Raw genomic sequence first — 15,763 nt, 5'->3', positions numbered from 1 at the left:
TTATTCAATCAACATCATTTTTAAAGAAGTGAGTAATTGTGGTGTAATGTAGTGAGAAATTGTGGTGTAGTGTATTCACCTGTTATCCCTGGAAAATAGAATTGCAAATTGAATTATCACCCACTTAAAGTTGTATAAAATTGAATTATCACCTATTTAAAGTCCCAGAATTTTGTAAAATGGTATAAAATCCATGCTAGGCTTGAACACTAGTGTTTATGTATTCCCTTTTCCTTGTAATTGATGCATTCACTATTATCATATAAGATGCCTGACAAAGGGATCTATTCAGCACTTTTTACTTACACATTTATTTATCTATAGCTCACATTAATTTCACCAAAAGCACAGTGATAATGAGCAATGTGTAACATTACTTCTTATGTGATGCCATGATACACACTCTTGAATATTCAATTTCGAAATTGTAACTACTTATAAATATAATAAGAAATACATGAGTGCTTTTTTTTTTTTTTAATGTATGTACTGAGCAACAAGCTGAATTTTAGCTTCATGAAAAGAGGTCTTTATAAAGCTGGTTTAGGCATGAGGATATAAAGTTCCTCTGGGGATGGCCAGTAACACAAGGCGTTCATTTTTCTCTCATTTTCTTTATTCATAAAGACTTCAGCTGCTGCTGGAAGAAGCTAGAGTCACTGGGTCTTCTTTTTGAGAAAGCTTAGATAAATTTCACCTTTCAGTATTAGCTTCCAATATTGCTAAAAGTACTCTGCTTTATTAAAAAAATAAAATAAAATAAAATAAAAATGCAATCAATCTCTGAAATAAGCAACTATGCTAGAAATAGCAGGTTTTTGTCAGTATTTATGTTTTCTGCTGCCTATTTTTGACAGAATTTGTTTTGGTCTTGCTTTTCCTTTCCATTTCATTTATCCCAGACGATTCAGCTATAAAGAGTGTTATCTATCAACCCAAAATGTAGTACTTACATATGTGGTGTAATTTTTCCTCTGAATAAACAATTCATAAATAAAAAAATACTTGCTACACAAAATTGTTTTCATGTCATAACTCCTAAAAATAAAATGTTTTTAAAAGGTATAAGGCTTGGTAAGTATTAATGTTTGCATATATAGAGACAAAACCATCAAATATCTGCAAATAAAAAAAAAAGTTTACCTATGGCTATAGTATCTGCACTAATTTGCAGAGTTTGTGTGTCTCTATTTCCCTTTCATGTAATATATTGGAACACACTGTAGAAACATTGGCATCTGCAGTAGCTGTAAGATCAAATATTTTGATGAAGATTATGTACACCTCTCACAGGAAGGAACTAAGACATATCCAGGGAAAAATAAATAGTCGCCACAATCTGCAAGCTCTGAATCTGTATTAAGCATGATAAAATAAAACAAATAATAGTGTTTCCAGCGATAAAAATTCAACTAAGAAAGAAGTGCCAAAACTTACCTTTAGCTTCCACTGTCTCAAATGGGATGGAGTTACTCAGAATGCAGAGCCAGTGCTATTAGTCCCTGACCAATGGCAGTGGCATTCTGGGGCTGTGGGAGGTAGTACAGCTTCTACCCTCAGCTGAAGACCTCAGCCCAGGGAGTTTCTGAGACTTCAAATATGACTTTATATATGATTTTGCTGAACTGAGTTTTTGGAAGGTCAAACAAAGATTTGTTGTAAGGAAATGGCATTTATTTCATGTGACAGTCTTTTACCCCTTCCCCTCAAATGTCTTTCTGCTCCTACCAATATATCAATAACACTTTCTGTATTCTGGAAACAACTTTTTTGTGTTACCTGATAACCTACAAATTCAAATTTGTCAGTGTCCAAAATCAAGGCTTGTCAAGTGATCAAAATCAAATTGGGTTACATATTATTGGTAACGTCTCTATTTTGTGACTTATTATATGTGATAATGTTTAATGAATTTCCATCTACTGCAGATATTATCTGGTATGTATTCAGAGGTACTTTTCCCCCCTTTACTTTTCTGTAAGTACTTATGAAGCAATGCTCATAAAATATACTATTTCCAGTATTTACCTTGTGAGAGGAAATGCTGCTTTCTTAATAGATATGAATCTCTATCATATGCTGCAAATGATGTGTATACACTGTAGTATAATGTGCTCAGAAAATTTTTACTATATTAGCATGTCAAGCTATCTCTTTTCCTAACTGATTGTGTTTTCTTTATTATCAGTTTTACTGTATTATAAGTTCCTACTTAATTCTGTATTTTTAAATTGCCAGCATTTGTACAACATAAACATATTCATCTGAATATTTTCATAATTTTTCCAACTCTTCAGTGAAATATGCCTCCTAATACTGTCAACATCCAACAGAACTTCTCCTGCATCTATGGAGGGATGTAAGATTCATGTATAAGGCTCTAATTTGCTAAGGAAACTTTATTCACTTTGCTTTATTTAACTTCCATAGTAATTTTAATTTATTTTTTTTCCCAATAAGGCCATCCTAGTGTACCAAATTTGCATGAGACACTAAAAGCACATCAAGAATTTTAAGCCACATGCCTTGTGGCAAGAATCCAGGATGTTTTGCAGGGTTTGGCCAATAGGTCAAAGGGTAGAAGAGCAATAGCTGTTAGCAGATAGGTAGAGGTTAGGGTGTTGTAGGACATACCAAATAGCTCAAGGTATCATGTGTAATTTTGGCAACTGAGTCAAGTCTGCAGTGGCTTATAGTACTATGACCACTCTTGGATGACATACTTCTTTCTAAGGAAGGTTTAGCATGAATTGATTCAAGGGGTCTTGAATCATCAAATCAGGTATTTTTAATTTATTTTTTCTACATCTTTCCCTTTTCAAAAGCATCTTCTTCCATGAAGAATCAGGGCAGTAAGTACAGTGAAAACACCACATTATTGTGTCCTGTTGCTCTTCTCTTTCTTCAGATAAACAGCCTCAGTGTTTAACATCTTAAGTTTATCACTTTAATTTAGTGATCTAGCTGCTTGCAATGCCTGTGTATGTTCCTTCCTGACAACAAAGCAAACATCTGTACCTTCTGCAGCAAAAATCCGTCATTCACCTTCTTATTGCTACTGATAATTGTTATGCTGCTCCATTTGCAGCTACATTTGTGGTTAATATTATTTCACTTTTAAGTATAGTATTTTCTGCTGTGCTTGGTAATTTAAGATTTATTCTGCTAAATCGTCACTTCCAATGTGTCTCGTTCATTTAAAAGCATGTCCTCTCTAGGCAGGCCCAATATTCATTGCTCTCACTTGGGCAAAAGATCCAAATATTTTTATTCTTTATTGAAGAAAAATTCTTATCTGTAACATGTTATTCATATAATTATTAATGTTTTTCTTCATTCTTACACAACTAAGTAGACTTAGGCATATTGAGATAGGGCCTGAAACCTTTTTATATTTTGGTGCATAGGTTTGCTTTTTTTGTTTTATAAGAGCAATGAAGTTCAAACTACTTTGTGTCTGGATCTTAACTTTGATTTTGGTGGTATACTGTATTCCTGTCAGAATATGCTTTGCTGGTCTTGTTTTCTAGAAATACTAAGCAAGTAAAATTAATTGACTGCAAATGTTAACTTACAAATATTGGATTTCTATTTTTTGTTAGACAAGCTTATCTGAAAAAGGATATATTTTATACAGAGAATTTCGCAAGCTTATGAGCAGGATGGATTGCATAGCACACAAATAAGAAAACAGTTTTGTTTGTTTTGGTTTATGCTTTAAAGAACAAAAATTTGGAGATCAAGAGGTGTATCTGCAGGGGACATGCCTTAGTTGATGTTGAAATTAATGCTTGGAAATTTGTTTGAGCTTGGATGACAGAAATCCTGATGCTAGCAATCCTAGACCAGCTAGAAACCCAAGAGACCCAACCAAAAAAAAATTATAAAAGAAAAGAAAGACTACTTAGAGGCCTTGTGGTATTGCTGAGCAAAAACCCAAGCACTTAAAAAAGCTCATAGAAAATTTATACTTTAGTTAGAAACTGATTCAGATCACTGCTTGCAATTTCTGAATCCTGTTATCACAGAAGATAATGAAATTCCTGAGACTGACAAAAGGACATTTGGGAATGAGCTTTTCATGTCCTCTAATCAGACCCTTCACTGACACTTGGGTTTTTTCCAGATCCTTGTGCAGTCAAAGTTACTGTCTTGTGAACTTCCTCAGCTGTCTTTAAATCTTGCTGTCTGACTTAGTTGGGCTTGATTAAAAGTTAGCTGAAGTGAATAGAGAGTTCCATCACATTCAGTGGTTTTTGGGGCACTGCTTAAACTGGAAGCATACCCAGCTGTGTCCATTGCCTAACACATTTCTAGTCAGAATGCATTCCCACTGCATCATTTCTGGCAGTGGTAAAATAATTAATTTATTCCCCTGTTTTTTTGAGCGAGCTTTGTTTCCATTTCAGTTCTCCCAGTTCTTGGAGGTGCAATGAATCTTAAATGTGCTCTTTAACTCAGTGCCAAAGCCTCAGGGTCATCCTATTCTTGTTTTTCCAAAATTTTGATTATAAAGCACTGAGCCTTTGATTCACACTATCAACATTCAGTCATTATAATTTTTTCCTTTGCTTTCTTCTCTTTTGGTCCTCACAGATTCATCCCCAGGAATTTACAATAAGAAAAAATGTGTGGAAAAAATGCTACCTTTGCAATAAAATCAAAAATTCTGAATTTCAGAAAGGGCTTGGGTATTCTACCAACTTTCTCTCTTGTCAGCTTCTCAGCCTGCCAGTCTGAACAGAAGCAGAAGTTTTCAGTCTACTGTGTCAGCTCTGGAAAATTCTAGTACTGATTTTTATCAAGAAGAGCAAGATTTGTCCAGCTTTGAAAGGAGTGACAGCAGAATCCCAAAATAACTTGTTGATTTTGTTGTGTCACCTTGGCACCTGGCTAAAATATTCTCCTGGTCTGAAGCTATAGAGTAAGAGTAATAAAGCAAAATAAGTTAACATGTTGATGTATTCTCATCTAGAACAATAGTAACAAAATAAAAGATCACCTGGGCCAGGGACCAGCCCCACATAAGGGGCAGGTAATGCATGAGCATTCCAGTAACAGTGACAGTAAGTTCAACTGGTGGGTTACACAACCTCTTAAAAAGTCACATGCAATTTCCTTCAACTTTTTCTTATTCTGTGACCAGAAATGAATCTGTCAGATGAACAAAATGGGATCACTCATATTGTGTGACAGAGTCAATTGTGTTTTGGTCAGAAGTGTGAGGTTCATGAATATTAATTTCTCAAAATATGCTATGCCTCATGAGCTTGTTAATGACAGTATGAGGAAGCAAATGAATGTTTGTTTTCTTTAAGTTTACTGTAGACAAGTGACTGCAAGTAAATGTAACTCCTTCTACAGGCACTTTAAATTCTTTGGAAAGAAATGTATTGTGAATTTATAAAAAGTATTTTAGGATTTAAAATATGACTTTTCAAACAATATCCTTTTATCTACACATATGTACCTTTACCAAGTTCAAATTCATTTTTTTTAGTTTTCTAAATAAAAGTAGTATTTAGTGTTCCAGATTATTCCCACTGAATGAAGAATTTTACTACAGTGCGTAGTAAAGAGCATTCCCTTTTTGCACCTAGATCAACCATCTTTGACATCCTACTTCTCCCAGTCATTTAATGTAAAAATCCTTCAACATTTCCATGGATTTTACATGATGTACCAGTGCATCTGATTCATGTCCAAATAATAGTTTTTCTTATCTTGTTTTTGGTCTGTGACTTTATTATTTCCTGAATCATTATTTATTATTCACTTTCCAATCTTAAATATGTGGTCAGAAGTATACTGAACAAAGGAAAAGTGCAATGTGAAATTCTGGAATCATTGAAGTTACTGCAATCAGTTTCAGGGCTAAAATTCAGGCCACAATCAGGTTTAGATTGATTCTTTCTGTGATACTGAACACTCTTGACTGTTTGTTTCTTTTTTTGTTTGTTCTATAGGTATAGGGACAGGAGGGAGAGGTAGGAATCTGCTTTGATAAATAGATCCCTTGCCTGTCTGAGTATCACTTGCATTTCATGAATTGCTGGATTGTGAAATTTTGCTCACCCTAGGGCCCTGGGAAATGGAGGGCACCATATGAACCTCGCTGGGACTAGGGAACAAAGGCTGGATAACAGAAAAACAAATATCTCAGAGAGGAGAAAGGAAGGAAATCATGTGTCTGCAGAAGGGATTAGCATTTCCATTTTGCTCATCAAAGTTAAAAGAAGTATAAAAGAAGGATTTAGAGTGCTCCAACTGTTCCATCCCCTGTGCAAATTAGCATAAACAGCAGGGAAAAGAGAGTTAAACAGAAAATGTGAGATAGCTACAACTGTTTTTGCTAGCAAAGTCTTGTTTAGATTTAATTATTTCTGCATAAACAGTGAATGCAAGCAATAAAAAGAAACTTTTTAATGAGTCACAGAAATAACTACCCTTTACATACAGATCTACTCAAGTGTCTTACTTCTCATGTTTGCCTGATTTTTTTGTTCTTGATGGCAGATTCCTTTTTAATTAACATACTCTTAAAATCTGTTATTCTTTTCCCCTATGGTTACCTTAATTGTCACCTCTTCCATGGCTGATGCAGGCAGATGGTATATGACTTTTTCTCTGTCCTTCAAATATATATTGCTGCTTTTTTTTGTACTGCCTGTCCAGCTGTTGTTTTTGGGTTTGGGGACTTTTTGGTTGTTTGTTTTGATTGGTCAGGGTTTTCTAAATGTTTCAGAAAGAAAAGAATAACATGCCAATTTAAAATTTGTCAGATGCATGCTAGATCTGTCTAGTATTGCTTACTGACAGTAAAATCTCAGAATATTTTCTTGCAGTCTGGTCTACCAGACTGATGAATTTCTAAATGAGCATTCAGAGTATAGTTTTCTTGCATATGGAAAGACCGTATTTATATAGTCCCTGATACATCTTTGCATTCAGTATACTTGGAATTTTTTATTAAAGAAAAAGCGTTAGTTTCAACAGAGACCATGCACATTTACATTAGAGTCAAATAATCCATAGTTATAGCAATAGGAATGGATGGCCCCCACTTTTCTTTCAGAAAAGGTGATTTAGCACTTTCAATATCTGCTTCTGAAATTACTAAACTTTGTTGAAAACTGTAAGCAAAATCCAAAACTTATTACTCTTAATCACCTTAAGCCAGGCTTGATGTAAAACTCAAAGATCCTCCTTAAATACATTTCCAATTTTACGTCTCTAACATTTGTTTGTATAGTTAGCACACAAGTTAGATCCATCATAGCATGCTAGTAAGTCTTCCTGTATGTTATAAATTTTAAAGCAGATGAAAAGCTGGTCAAAATGTTGCTATATATTGTATACGAATAAACCATATTGTTAGCCTAGAAATGCACTTTGGAAATCAGAGAAGTCCAATTATTCAAATTCTGCTAAAACAAGTCAGAAATACCCTTTATAATAAGTTATGTTCCTTGTACTTCTTCTAATTTGATTAAAAAGTGTCAGAAGAATATATTTTTTTGAACTTCATTTGGTAATTTTGGTTTTGAAAAAACTGGGAGGTAATACTGAAATATAATCTAAACTGATGTTGGTGCCTAAGATAGAAATTTTCCCTGTTCCATGCAAACATGTATACAAGAGAAGGAAAGATGATGTTTCTGAAGATTTAGCTGGAGAATTCTTAATGGGCCAATTTTTTCTACCTTGTTACGGCTTCTTTCATTCTTTTGAAATGACTTGGGTTACAACACACCTGGGTTGGTCTGTCGGGCACATGCATGCACTCAGACCTTTGCAGGTTATACCAGAGCTCATTAATGAAGGCAGCTTCAGGAATTCCCACTGAGGCCAAAGGCAGGAATCAGAGCTTCAGGCTCACGTACTTGGGTTCTATTTCACTCACATTAGACAGACTCTCATTCTTCTGAAACCAAATCTACAACTTGCTGCTCAAGAGGTATAATTTACATCAGTTTTGAGAAGGAGCAGGGAAAGAAATTGCAGTTCCTTTTTTAATCATGGTTGAATATAAGATAGCACTGCTGGGTATGTAAGCATGTGGTGTTGTAAAATGGTTTTTATTAACATACAGAGCTATTGTCTGCTGTTCCAGCCCAGCCTGCAGAGTGGTGGTGTTAGACCCTTTCAGAAAAATGCAGTTTCTGGCCTCAGAGATGGAAAATTTCAGTGTGTTTTTGCTTAGCTAAACAAGTACAGTTCAGAGCGGGGTTATCATATTTATCACTAAAAGACAAATGATATTTTGCTTGGGATTGAAAAATAAACCAGAAACAAAGTTCAATAAGACAAGGATTTGGAATTCAGTAGAGCACAAGCTTTGTGTTGTTGGAATTCAGTAGAGCACAAGCTTTGTGTTGTATGTTGAAATACCCATTTATTCAAGTGAAATTGTGAATACTATTATGCTACACTTATTTCATGGATTAAAAATATAAGAGACTTTTTGTAGCATAGTGTCCTCAATATCCTGGAAAATTTGAAATTGATGTAATGAATTAAAGTTTGTTTTCTCATTAGCATAAATATGTTCCAGTTTCCTATGAAGTTTGAATATGACATTGTATGTGTGCTCTTAGGTTTGCATTTTGTATTACATATATTGCAGTGGTTTATACCCTCTATATGTGTTTCCAAAGAATTAAAAAATGTTTCTAAAGAAGTTGCTATGATCATTTGCATTTGACTTCCTTCAACTAATCCTACATTTGCAACATAAAGGTGTTCTCTGTTTTTATTGAATTTGTTACAAAACAAACTTGTTGTTTAATATTAATAACTTGTAGTATCTTAAATTTTATAACAGTACTACTCTCTGGCAAGTAATTCTCACACACAGTGATCCAAAAAAATGATAATTCCTCCAGACTGTAGAATACAATCTGGGAATTATTAGTGCAATGTATAAACCAGTCATTTTAAGACTTTGCTCAGTCACCAGTGTTTCAGATATGCAGTTAGTATTCATGTTCTGAAAACACCAGTTGCACCCTTCAGTGCCAGATATGCATTGTCTCCTTTTGATTGTTTCTTCTAGTAAAACCAACCTAGTAGCTCTGAGGGCTTTGATCTCAAGGGAGGCTCTACTGACCTTAACTTACATTGCTCTGATCTAGTATATTGGAAATACATTAATTCTCTTAAACTGTTATGGAATCATTGATTGAGTATGGGTCCTGTTAGCTGATCCAGCCCTGACTATAATACAGAATGTCAGGGTCTGTCTTGCTTTTGGATGCTTCAACTTGCACAGCTGAAGGTACAGAAGGAATGGTGCCTGGGTGGTGGGTGCTGTGGTCAGGGAACATGGGGCAGAAGTGAACGAGCCAATTGCACAGAGTGAGACAGACACAGCTGGTCTGGGCCAGGGATAACCACAGCCTGACTCCAGGACCTCTGGCACTGCAAATAACAGACACATCAGCCTTTAGCCAATAGTTCTGTTTATTTGGTTTGAATTTCTGCTTTAAACTGTTTCTTTTCTGAGTAGATGTGGGAACGTGTCCTTTGAGACACTAATGTACAAAGAATGTGAGAATCTTGGTTTTTCTCATAGGCTTTAAGGAAAATTATTAATTAGCTTTAGCTCTTAGAATGACTATGGATTTATTTAATACCGATAAAATAATGTGGCTGTGAACGAGAATTGAAGATGTTTTTAATCAGACTTTCATTTATACAAATTAAATGTTTGGAAAATATCTCAAAAAAGTTTGGAGAAAATATCAACACAGAAGTTCAGCAAAGGTTCTATGAGTGTGACAATGAAGGTAACATTTGTTAATGAGCAGCATGTGAATTTCTCTGATGTCTTACAGTTCAGACAGTCATATTTTTCAAATGCAAGTATCCAAGAAAAATACTTAAGTTAATACTCTGTGATTATGTGTGTAGTTGAACTAAACACTAAAACATTTATTTTCAGCTCTATTTGAAATATAGGTGGCGTTTTCCAAAAGTGTTTTTCTAATTTACACACACACACACACACACACACACACACACACACACACACACATACATATATATCCTGGTACCTTCAAAAGATCTCAAGATAGTGTGATCAAATGGCCTTTAAACTTTTGATAGTGGCATTGTCTTTTAGGAGGTTTCTTGGTTGTGTTTCGTTGCCTGCACAATGTGTCATTGACCCTTATTGCTTAAAATTTACTCAGCTCACCATCTGCATCAAGCTACCTTGTGGTCTCTGCTGTGCCAACTCCATCATCTCTCTGTTGCTGCTAACAGAAACAGATCAGAACATGGTGATGAAAGGTCTTTTATCCAGCGTGGTTAATACAGTTAAATGCAGGTAAAATGGTTCACTGAGTGAAATTTCACTATCAGATGTCATCCCGAAGAGAAAAACAAAGTGAAACTTAAGCACCTGATCTAAGCAAGTGTTGGGAAAATACACAAGGAATGGATGATACACAGAAAGGAAAAGGAAAGTGTTAGGTTTCCACGTAACTGCAAATGTAGTGTGTTTCAGTGCTGTTTCAAGGTTGTTTATGTCTTGTTTTCACACAAAGCTGTGCTGATGCATGTGTGAAGGAATCATTCATAGGGAAGTTTCAGCTTGTGCAAGTTTCCTGAAGTCTGGAAACCTAGATTAATCTGGATCTGGATTCAGCTTTCAACTAAAGGAATAACTCCAACTCTGTGCACAGAAAAATTCTGCATCCGGGCACATGGGAAACAGTGTTAAATTTCATTGTATAAATGGTGCTTTCTTTTTTGTTTCTGTCCTTTGATGATCAGTGCAGTGATTATAGTGTTGTTTGCCCAGATGTCCGCTGTTATTTTGCTGATTCCTTTGGTAGTCAGTTGGTCCACTGTAACTGGGGAAAAAATTATCTGCTGGCACCATGGCAAAAGGCCTTCAGTCAGCCATATATAAATTCAGGTGGAAACTTCAAAGTTTCTTAACTGTAGAACAGTAGAGGAAATGTGCTGTGATGGTGAAAAGCCTTTGGTCGTTTTAGTGTAAAATCACAGAAATGTGTTAATTAGATTATGCAATAACAAGTAATGGAGATTTTTGCTCCAAATGAAAAGGCTGTACATGAAGACCAGAATGGATCCTTTTAGCATGTGGGAAAGGCAGCAAGTGGGATTATTACTGTGAGCTATAGCCTCACATAGCCAAAATGGCAGGCAAGGAGGAGTATTTGAAACTGGTTGTTTAGAAGTGTATCTGAATGACTATGCATGAGGAGAGAAGGAAAAAAAAATAATAAAATTGCTGTACTGGAGATGAGAAGAAAGATATTTTAATAGCAGAGTTTTATAAAAATACTGACAAAAACCATGCATAGGAATAACATTTCAGGTATACAAAGCAGCATAGCATATAGCAAAAAAAATTCAGACCTTAAATTTGTGGTATCTGAAAGAAGAGTGGGTGAGATATTAATATCAGTAAGGAAGACACCTAGATGGCATTGTGGAGAATTACAGAAGAAAAAGAGTAAGCTCCATTATCCCCACTTAAAATTCCATTTTCTTTAATATAATTGTCAGCAGGAGACTGGGGAATCCCTATCCCACAGAGGTTTAAGATCAAGTAGTGTGAATCAATAAACTTGTCCAAGGAAAATGAGCAAAGGCAGATCAGCAAGGAGTGGAAGAAATTGAGGGAAGGACTAAAAGCTGCTGAAGAATGACCTCAGAAGTAAGAGGATACCCAGTTACTCATGTTGCTATCTAACCCATAAATAAGATGCAGAATCACCACTTTTTCACATAATTGTTTTCTGGAAGGAAAAAAGGCATTTCAGTTTATCTCTGTTACGCAGAGATGTGAGTGCTCATCTCGTTTGTAATTTCTAGTATTCACAGATTTTCTTTGCTTTAGTGAATTCTGAGGGACACAGCTACAGCTGGTGAAAAACATCAGATTTTCCTGTCAGAGTGCAGATTAATGAAAAATGAGCCCTGAACTTTTTATGGCAGTTTAATGATAGCTAACACATAAGCATGATAGGCCAAAACTAATTAAAGAACAGTGCAGTGTGACTTGTAAAAATGTATGACTGAAGTAAAGCCATCTCTGAGGTAAGTCACTTGGAGCCTGTGGTGAACTTAGTCTGCTGGCAAAAGTCATTGCTTTCATTTACACCTCTGAAACCCCATTAACAAAGGCAGATTTTGGCCCATGTGCTACTTTAAATAGAATTCAAGGGCAGTGAATAAGTCAGACATTTTTATCATTAAAAAGAATCCTGCTGAGGGGACCAGTCAGCTTTGGTTGCTACTCTATAGTGCCAGTGATTGTCACTGTATCAGCTGCTACAGAGAAAAGTTTGCTCCTGAAGGATTTAATGCAAGAGCATTTGAAATAGTTTCATTTCATTATGTCTGGAATTTTATATCATTGAATAAAGATAATAAAGGGAGCAGAGGAGAACTCCATAATATATAGTCTGAGAAGAATAACTAAAGGCAACAAAAACTTTCCCTTTGGCAGTCAGTTTTTTCCCTTTTACTCCATGAAACATGAGAACTTTTATTATATAAAACTGTGCTTTCTTGTGAATTTTTCCTTTAGGTTTGCCAGTGAGAGATGATGATTTAATTCTTTCCAGATATTCAGTTGATTTAATATAATTTCTTTCATGTGGAACAAAAGGGGATAAATAGGCACAGATCCTAGAATATCTATTCTTTTTCAGAAATCCTTAAGGGTACATTCCATGGAATCACAACATATTTTTGGCACTCAATTCTTGAAATAATTACATAGTGTTTGATTATAAGGCTGTTTGTTGAAGATCATATGGTGCTTGTCCTGTGTGCTTACCCTGTTTTTTTTCTTTGTTTTAGTGGACTGAGATGTATGATTGAATTAGAAATACTATTAAAACAGGCATATTTGAATAAGGAGCCCTCTTGTCCAGGTTCTCTAGACACAGCTGTTACTTTTTCAAACCCAGAAGCTTTCATGTACCTCATTCTCATTTCATTTCTCTTGGATTATTTCCAAAATAGCTTGAAGCATTGATTATGGTTAAAAGCTTCATTTTCCTCTAACTAAAACCAGTTTCATAAAAGTCTTCATTTCATAGTATCTTTTATTCACTCTTGTGCCTCTTCCTCTATCCTGTGTCTTTTACGTGCATGCAGCATGTTTCTTTTGTGTGCTACACATGTTTAGTTGGAAAAAACCACACTGAAACGAGCATATGTATCACTCAATTAGGAACTATTGACACAAAGAACAACCTTGCCACTGTGGAATTCTGGCAAGAAGATGAGTCACTGTGGAGAGGGAATGAATGATCCAAACCAACATTTTATTCCCTAATTAGATTGTGTATTGAAATAAAAATATGTTGTGTTAAGGTTGAGCCAAAAAGCAGTTCTGTGGGTACAAGAATTTGTTAGGAGAGCTGTTGAGTATTTTATTCTCATCTTTCCCTTTCCTTTGAAATTCACTTTCTAAATTAATATTACTGTTCTATATATGACTGAGGTAGAAAAGCGCTTAGGGAGATTCACAGCTTACCTTTTAGCCCTTCCTTTTCCCTTAGTTTTTTTAATAGGAACCTATAAGATCATCCTTCCTGTCAGGGAATGGCTGCTTCACTGACTTCATTGTCCCAAATGAGTGAACAGCTGAATTTTGTTGCTATTGCTACCATGGCCATTTAAAAACAATGCTGCTGTTCTCACTGTCAAATTGTTGACCAGAATCCATTTGGAACCAAGGTAACCCAATCTATCTGTATAATAAGGAATTCTCTTTCACGTTTCTGGAACCCCAGAGGATGTCTATCTGCCTTTTAAAAAAAATAAAAAACAACAACAACAACAACAAAAAACAACAAACAAACAAACAAAAAAAAACCCTGAAAAATGTTTACCTTGAAAGGTAACCTGCTCTTCTATTAAAAAACAAAAAAAAAAAAAAAATCAAGTTGAATTCCTGACATTCTAAAATATGAATTTAAATTTAAATTCGGTCCATATCAATCAACATTAAGTACCCAGCTGTTTTCCCTCAGAAGTAAGATGACTTTACAAAGCCGTATCATTTAGATAGCCAAAGATTTTATATTAAGCAATGTTTGGAGAGTTAGAATTTTTTTAAACATTTTTTCTATAACCATCAAATATTGACTATTCTCCTTCAGCATGTACAATTTTTTTCCAGTGTTCCTAGACAAAAATGGGACTTGTTCATTGCATGATGTGAAATGGAGGCTAGCAAGAAGCAAAACTTTGCTTTTGATCTTGTAGTACATCGGAGCCATGATTCAGCACCTGAAAGTATTCAGGGGGCCATAGCACTTCTGTGAAGCCAAACAAGTAAACAAGCCTCTGAAAATTAGTAGACCTTGGATCTTACACCAGCCAGGGTCTGATGCATCAGCTGATGAAACTAAGCACATAAGCTGATAAAACATGGAGAAGCACATGGTTTACAGGACAATGACTAAGCCTGAGAAGCTGCGAGAGCTGATTTGCCAGCTGACATTGCCTCTTCCTGTGGTTTCCAACTAATGAAATCGATGGTTGTGGCATAGTACCATATTTGTTTTGGAATTCATTCTAAAAGGCATGAAAAAAAACGAAACAGTGCACAGAATACAGCAATGCATGATCTGAAGAAAGCTCTCAGGTGTTTATTCACACATCTGCACAATTCCTTTGTGTTTGGACTGCATGTTAATCAGCACTTTAGTCAGCATTACAAATATTGAGCACTTTTAGCTGTTGCTGTCATGTCATTTCCCAAAAGAACAGCTAGACCAGGCTGAAGGATTATAAGTCTCAGGGTATATAAGCACCTTTGTGGACTGATAGTTTCCAAGATTTCCAGCTCTCAGTTTTCCTCCCTAAAATCACATGAGCATTTGTGTCTCCTCCCCCATTCATTTACTCTCATGCAAAGAGATGCCCAGGAAGGCCTCTCTCAAGCTACCTTTTCCAGATGTTTTGCCTTCCTCCTTTTTTATCCCCTCATCACAAGCTTTTCCTCTTCCCTTCCTAGTCATCTTTTTCATGTCTTTTATTTTCTCTCTCCTTGTATTTGACTTTTTACTTCTTCCTTATCAAAGTATGGTTATACTGGTTACATTAAAAATGAAAGATAAAGTTGTTTTGTTACTTGGTTAGACACTGGCCACAAAAATAGCCATTTCCTATATCTTGAAGTACTGAGTAAAAGTGGTAACAACTAAGGGTCTTGCATATATTTTTGAGATCTCTAAGATTCTCCCTAAAAAACCAGTTTTTCTACAATTACAATACTGTGAAAGAGCACTTTGTTAAAATGGGGGAAAGGCCATCTATAGGGCTAGAGTTAACATACCTTTCTCAGTAAAGAATGCCATCCCCAGCTATTTTGACTGTGATCTGTTAACTGATTTCTGATTTGTTCATATCACATCACTTCCTTTTCATCACAGTTTGTATCTGCTTCTGGTTCTACAACTGACAAAATAACTCTGTGATTTTGTGATGCAGAGGAGGAAGTCTCACCTAATCCTTGTCCAGGGCAGTACAAGCTACCTAATTTTATTTCAGCTTTTTTTTCATCTTTAGAAAGGACAAGGCATCAGAATATCCAGCTCATCCTTAGATAAGCTAAAGACATCAGTCTGAGGGCTTAGTCCCTTGAGGGAATAGGAATTTATATTTCCAGCAAGGAAGTTAACTGGAGTCAACATCTCCAGTGATTCCCAGTACATCAGGCATTTTGTTGAATTTGAAAAGATTCTTAAAATGATTATATGTATCA

Source organism: Poecile atricapillus, chromosome Z (genome assembly GCF_030490865.1).
Source record: "Poecile atricapillus isolate bPoeAtr1 chromosome Z, bPoeAtr1.hap1, whole genome shotgun sequence".
NCBI lineage: Eukaryota > Metazoa > Chordata > Aves > Passeriformes > Paridae > Poecile > Poecile atricapillus.
Note: the sequence above shows the minus strand (reverse complement) of the source record.